Below are 7,795 nucleotides of genomic sequence, written 5' to 3'. Positions count from 1 at the left end.
GTTTTTAAGTTAGGCCTAGTTAAAGCTGGGCTATCATTACTTTACTACAAATCTAAAGTTTAGTTCCAAATTATCTTTCATAAGGATTTTTCAGGAAGGCATACGGAATTCCAACTTTATAATTTCTGTATCGAATGGTCTCTTGAGTTCATTCACTATGAATTTAGACAAGCAAAATAAAGGCAGTTTAAGATTGGGTAAAGTAGCAAGATTATCAAGATAGACAACAAGGAATTTGGAGGGGGGCTTTGTATTTAAACTGACTGGAAATGATTGACTGTATACCATCAGAGGATGTTTGAGAATTTACCATAGTACAATGTTGGAAATACGAGTATAATATAACATATGTCTTTTGACACTACATATATTTATAGTTACACAGTTTTTCACCACTCTGTTTTCTATATAATGTGTATTTTTCAATTAGCAATAATCGCGCCTCGGATAAACCTCATTGGCTACGATACTGCCACTGCGCAAAGCTTATAATGTGTATTTTTATGCCATAACTTGAAATAAGGGCTTATCTTCTGGCTCTTAAATGAGAAAATGGAATATATATATATCTTTCTCTTTTAATATCATTGTTTATAAGATACTTTGAACAATATCCATATGTTCAGAATTATTAATGTATCTTCTTGGATTTCCATGTTGACAAACATGTTATGGTGTTTCTGGATGTGGGTAGAATCAACTTTGTTCAGACGTGAACCCTCAAACTTTCCCTCTAATCTCTTCCATCCAACCACTTGCCTATGTCAAAAATCCCCACTCCAACCTCATTTCTTCCTTAAAATATCTTGCGAGTTTACTTTCTTCTCTCCTTCACAGTGGTAGTGTCTAATTCAACTCCCCCCCCCCACCCCTGGTGGCGCCATCCTCCATACTATACTCTCATTGTTACCCACCTTGAACCCAAAATCTGATCATGGCCTTTCATGCTCAAAATCTCTTGATCACTGTAGTAATAATTCTTATTTCTTGGACATTTTTTACTTGCACTAGTCTCACTGTCCTTTGTGAATTCATTCAACCAATTCTCACTATAACTCTGTAAGGTACTTGTCTCCATTTTTCCAGACAAGGAAACTGAGGCATAGAGCAGTTAAGCAATTTTTCAACTTCACATTTCTAATGAGTAACAGAGTCAGGACCCAAACACAGCAGTACAACTTTTGACACTGCTGTAAGCCTCTCTTGCATGGTATCTTTCATATGCATCTTATGTTTAATAAACTATAAATTTAATTACATGAAGCTGTTGGTACCCTATACAAATCACCTTGTACTTATCGCTTTAGGGCACACAGGTGAATTCCCAACTCCAGCACTTGAATTCTTTGCCTGAATATCTAATTTGGTTTCTAGAGCCTGCTTTGCTGCCTGGAGTAGGTTGGAAGTACCAGTGAATTATCACCCACCCTCAACCAATGACCATGGGAGCTGGCCTATAAATAAACAAGTCCCATTTGCCTGCTCAAGTGAAATAACTCTCAGGCCTGTATTTCACACTGGCTTCAGATTTCCCCAATGGGATTAAGGAGATTAAATGTTAGCATGCTTCATAATAAGCTCTTAATTGTTTACCTTTTTTCCTTCCTACCTCCCTTACTCTCCTAAGGATTTTTTGTCATTCACCTGAAAAATAAACTAATTGTACTTTTATCTTTTGCTTAACTACTATTTCTGGAGGAACTCAAAGAACATGGTATGAACTTTAGCATCTGAATTCTTTTCTTTTTTCCCCTACCAATTCTCCTAGCTTCCTCTCAAAGTTCTGACATAGACTGATATTTTTGGTCTCTTGAGTTTACCACACTTTTCCAATCTACCATGATTTTGCAGAACTCAGATCTTCCACATGGTTCTTTCTTTCTTAACCTGCCTACAAAAAAAAAAAAAAAAAAATTAAGATTTTATTAATTTAGTTGACAGAGAGAGACACAGCGAGAGAGTGAACATAAGCAGTGGGAATGGAAGAGGGAGAAGCAGGCTTCCCGGTAAGCAGGGAGCCCGAGGCAGGGCTTGATCCCAGGACCCTGGGATTAGGACCTGAGCCAAAAGCAGACGCCCAATGACCAAGCCACCCAGGCACCTCAGCCTGCCTGCAAAATTATTGCTCATCTTCATCCTTATTTAAAGCTGAAACACTATGTCTCATATTATAAAGCGATTCTTGATTCCCAGGGAAATATAGAATTTATTTGGCTTTGCCAATATATTTTGTGTTACATCACCATGGCAATTATCTTAGTTGTTTTAAGTAGACTTGCCTGTGTCCCCACAAGTATCTAGGCACCTTGATGATAGGAAATGGATCACTTCATGTCTATATCCCCAATATCCAGAGTAGGCCCTTAGTAAACATTTGTCAAAAAAATGGGTGAACGAAGCATTTTGTTAAATCTTTAGATATTCTGATGTATAAAATAATATTTAAGTTTTGTCCTTATAAATGTTATCATTCAATGAGATAAGGTTTTCTTATGTCCAACAAGCCTAAATTTATGGTTAAAGCTGGACATTACCTATAGATTCTTAGCTATGTGTCGTTACAAATATTAAAAAGTTATCTACTGTATTATAAGATCTAAGCAAAGTAGATTTGCAAGTAACTATATTATTTTAAATGGAGTTTAAATAGTTAAATAAATGTAATTCTATGTGATTACAGTAAGACAGAGACCTTCGTAATTTGATGGAACTATATTCTATTATTTTAAAAATTTTATTATGAAATATTTTCATGAAATGTAAGAAAACATAAAACTATCTTTTAATAGTATTAATATTAAATTGTATTCCCTATCTGTGGTACCAAAACAATTCTTTAATTTATTAAAAGTAAATTAATATTATTATGAACTAAACTTTTGTTCGAATGACTTTCAGTTGATTTGCCACTTGAATTTCATGCAGAATCAAATGAAAGCTTCTTTTCCATCAATTCACCTTTCAGTTAGGCTAGTCCAAATTTAGTTTTATTTATAGAGTATAATTACTTTAGATTTTTTTTTAAATGTATTCATTTTCTATTCCTAGGTAGTTTTTCCCAACCTCTAAGAATTAGTCCTAATAAGGAATTGTGGCAAAAAGAGACACTTTGGGTATATATATGCCCCAGGCAGTAAAAGAACCCAGTACTTTGTCTTCTGGGTAAGCCTAGCATTGTGTCACTGCTGATATTTTAAACATGATTTTGAGAATTGAGAATTGAGCTTGTTCCCTCAGTGACACTAAGTCATACTTCTTCTTGCAGCTATTTGTGTGCCTGGCTTTTACATCTAACACTTTTCTTTTTTCCCACCTTCCATTCGTGAAGAGAATTGTTAAGATGCATTCAAGTCCAGAAATTCAAAATTATGATTCCCAAAGCAAGTGTGACTCAGCCAGGTTGTGAATTAAGGCAATAAAGTAAATGCCTATATTCAACTTTTATTTTTATTCATTTCAAAAATGTTATTCCCTGGAATGGCCGCATGAGACAGACACCTCATGGTGATTTGCTTCAGCAAACTTCTTACCCATCTGGTGATCTCTAGAATGAAAATGGAACTGGCACAAGTGATAGAAATCCAACTAACATAGAACAAGGCTGATTTCCTTTCTGCCTAAAGTGCATACTCTTCCTATGGCTTGAAATACTTTCACCACTCTCTACCCTCCACATACCCAATCTTTGCTCTCAGTCTTTTAGATCTCAATGTAACTATAGTTTTCAAGCCAACCAACATCCACATTTTATATAACTACCAAGACATCTACTTCAAGTACTTCTCATTGCTGTTTTAAAGTATTCACATATTGGGGTGCCTGGGTGGCTCAGTCAGTTAAGCATCTGCCTTTGGTTCAGGTCATAATCCCAGAGTCCTGGGATTGAGCCCTGCATCGGGCTCTCCATTCTTGGGAATCCTGCTTCTCCCTCTCCTCTCCATTCAAGCTCTCTCTCACTATCTCTCTCTCAAATAAATAAAAAAAAAATCTTTTTTTAAGATGAGGTAATCATATATTTATTTGTATATATTATTCTTCTACTACTAAGATGCTAATTCCTCCAAGACAGAAACCTTCTATTTTCCCACCTATAGCAAATATAGTGCCTTCCCTTTTGTAGGCATTCAAGAAGCATGAATTAATACATGATTCTCCTCTTGTTACCATTTTGTGCAGCCTCTATTAATGGGTTTTGGAAAATCATCTCCAATGTTGTTAGTAGCATCCTAGTAATCCTTCTTGGGCCACTCATATAAGTTTTCCTTGTCTTTCGTCCAAAGACACATTTTCCCTGTGGCATTACCTCAAAATAATTTCTATATGTATTTACAGTGATACATTAAAATAAGTTTAACATGGTTCCAGACTGACTCAGACTCTGAACACCTTCAAAGGAAGGTCTATTATGTCCCAGAAAATAGTGTAAACTAAAGTCTTATTAAATAAATGGATAAAGAAAGAAATAAAGGACTGAAAATCACCTGTCAGAGTACTACAAGGTGCTGCTTTCCACCTAATAAACATGTTATACATTGTAACTTTTAATTAATGGCTAAAGAAACCAGGATACCATATATCCTATGGACCCATCTTAAACCTTCTTTCAGTTTAGGCAATGTGACATATTTTGCTTAATCAGTATAACATTCTGGGTTTCCCATGATGCTAAAATCTCTGCCTCTTAAAATGTCTCCAAGGAATGACTTTTAGAAGTCAAGGATACCCGGTTTTTAATGGGACCAATGTACCAAATCAATTTGTATTCACTCTTACTGAATATTTACTGAATACCATATGAGTTTTTTAATTCTGTGCTAAATACTGGCCATACAGAACTAAAAAGCATGGTTGCTGATCCCCAGGGATATACAATGAGGAAGTATAAGTGAACAAAACAACATTACAAGGGAACACATGCCATGCATAAATGAGTGAAACCAATCAAACTCCCCTTGGCATTTAGGGAACTAAGTTGGTCTGTATAGAGGAGTCAGAGAAAGCTTTATAAAGGGGCTGAAATTAAAATACAACTTTAAAGATTCAGACCAAGTGCATGACAAAGGTAAAAGAATTAATAATGTTATAGGGGTTAGTATTCATATGCTATTTAGACAACAAGCAAAAAAAAAAAAGGCAGGACACAAATGATTAAATAGGCTGTGTTGACTAGAATAGAGGATTGGAGTAGGTAAGTTATTAGTGGTGAATTTGAAAACATTATAGATGATTAGATAGTAAATGGCTGTCAAGAGGAAAAACTTTCTCTCTACCCTCATAGATTAAGTTTTTGAGGTCATGTGGATTAAACTAGCAAAAGAAAGACTGACAGAAGAAAAAGGAATTGAATTTTTATGAATATTTTACATGCATAGGAGTTTATAGAAGAGAAATGAAATTCAAAGGAGTGGTTAGATTCAAGGGCTTATATGCCATTTTAACAAAGGAAGGAGTATTTGGGCTTCAGGGGATGATAAATCATGAGGAAGTGACTAAGAAATATATGGGGGAACTAATAGAAGATAGGGGTTATTTTAGTAAGGTCTGTTTATGCAAATTTGTCTTGGTATTCATCTTTCTCCAGTATTAATAATGCTCTCCTGCTCCTCTTCCAGGTACAGATGGGAACACATTTTCCAAAAAGAAATTTATGCCCTGCCTTTGGACAGTTAAGGGAAGGACAGAGAACCCTTCCCACATCTGCTGATTCTCAAATGTCTTTAGCCTAAAATAGTCCTTATGTCAAAGAGGCACATTTGGAATGGCATATCCTGATTCCTTCATAACCTTGAATGCCTACTTATGGACCTTGGATTTTATCATGTGTATAAACAAAGTCATTCAATGATTTGAACGGGAGACGATCTATTTTCCACCCTTCACCTCTTCAAGCATATATCTATTGTACTAGATTATCTCCATTCTTTTTTGCTGGTCTGAATATGGAGACACTAATCTCAGAGCCAGTGGCTTATCTGAAGTTTTATGAAAATCTGCTTGAAAGTTATAGTGTAGGGGTAAATATAGATAAGTAATAAGAGGAAAATAAAATAAAAACACGAGATATTTTAATTTACTATATCCTATATGATACTATGTCTTTCTGGGTCTTCTGCATCACTGTATGGGGAAAGAAAGATAAAATAAAATTATATTTGAAAATTGCACTTGACCTGTAATATCATTTTCTAACAAAAATCATGAAATCCAAATTTTTCTTTATCAATCTTGAATTGTGAAAGGAATTTTATCTTTACCAATTTCTTGAGCAATTTTGATACCTTTTATAATTATAGTCTGAAATAATACCAGCCTATGTGCACAAGATGAGATGAACTACCTTGACATCAGTTGCAGAAGCATCACATAATTCCATTAGGAGCATTTAGATTGCCATAGCACCATCTGGATATCTCTTTGTTAAGGAGTCCTTACACAATTAATGTACTTCATCATACATTTATTCATGGGTGAAGAGTTAGTTGTTGAAAACAATGCAACATTAACTTGCTGCCATTCCTTTATCTGTGAGCAAACATCAATGCCTCCTTTTCAATGCATCCTAGAGAGATTCCTAAACCTCACTGTAGGATTTTAAGTTTCCAACTCTGAAAAGACATTTATGTACAGCACAATTTCAAGTATGTATGTATATATATGTGTATTTATATTTGATGAACACTCTTGTTAACCATGGAAGAGAGAAAAATTGAATTTTAGTGTTAAAAGCATGGAAACAAAAATTTCTATCTGCCAGTAAAAAGACTGAGGTGAATAGTATTAATCAGAATGTGCATCCACAAAGAAGCATTCAATTAAAAGAAACTGAACAGCTTCAGTGAATATAGAGTAATACCCTTTTCAAATCTGGGCTCCCAATCTAGTACCCTTAAATGTTTATTTGCATTTTAATTGCTTGAAAAACAGTAGGATATCAGTGAAATTCCTCAGAAGGCAAATAGTCAAAAGACTCCATTTAAGGCCTGTAGTTAGTGATTCTCATTGCAATACCATAGAATGCTTTCTTTAATGGGGTGTTTTTAGAAGGCATTCTCTATTTGTAATTCTGGGGCATGTGCAATGCTATTAACAGTTGCATTTATGATGGCTTTAGAACACTTGAGACAAAGCCTATGGTATCCTTCATTGGTAATGGCCACAAAGGGCTATAAATTATATCATTGGGCATAGAAATAATGTTCATGACCCCATGGGTTAAGAATTCTTTAATTCATTATGTCTGCCTACCTTGAAAACTACATCATAGAGAAAATGAGTAATATTTTCTTTAGTTGAAAAAAAGAATTCTAATTCCAATATCCAAATTATTGTCAAATAACATTTTCAGAACAAAAGATTTTTTTTAAGTAACCAATATCTCTAATCTCCCTCCTCCCCCCATGAAAAGCTGGTATAATATTTTGATGTTCTATTCATATATATCGAAACACTTTTAGATTTATGTGCTGAAATATCTGAAATGCCAACAGTTGGAGCAGCTAACGTTTGGGAACACTATTTCCACTATAAAAATCAATATAATGCCTAAGCAAAAATGCAGCACAAAACACACTCCTTCTGTAGATTGATATCATAAATACTAAATGGGGAAAGAGAGATAAATTTGTGAAAAATTAATTACTTGGGAAAATAAAATGAGAAGTAATTTATGTGTGATAATTTTTACTTTAATAATTTTTCTTTTGGAGTGTCCCATTGCCCTTCTTACTTGCTGAGCTATCATCAGATTGCTATATGAATAATTTATTGATTTTTTTTACCCTCTCTTTTGATAAGA

The 7,795-nt window shown here is 34.4% G+C and overlaps 1 non-coding gene across 1 annotated transcript; it reads right to left on the bottom strand.

Moving 5' to 3' along the window:
* Nucleotides 1-349: 349 nt before the first annotated feature.
* Nucleotides 350-487, bottom strand: LOC116879593. The gene has a single exon (XR_004385062.1). It is a non-coding gene; the product is annotated as a U4 spliceosomal RNA (small nuclear RNA).
* Nucleotides 488-7,795: the final 7,308 nt, after the last annotated feature.

This window comes from Lontra canadensis, unplaced genomic scaffold (genome assembly GCF_010015895.1).
Source record: "Lontra canadensis isolate GAN:19392208 unplaced genomic scaffold, GSC_riverotter_1.0 scaffold61, whole genome shotgun sequence".
NCBI classification, from domain to species: Eukaryota; Metazoa; Chordata; class Mammalia; order Carnivora; family Mustelidae; genus Lontra; species Lontra canadensis.
The sequence above is the reverse complement of the archived record's forward strand: the minus strand, read 5'-3'. Positions and strand labels throughout refer to the sequence as shown.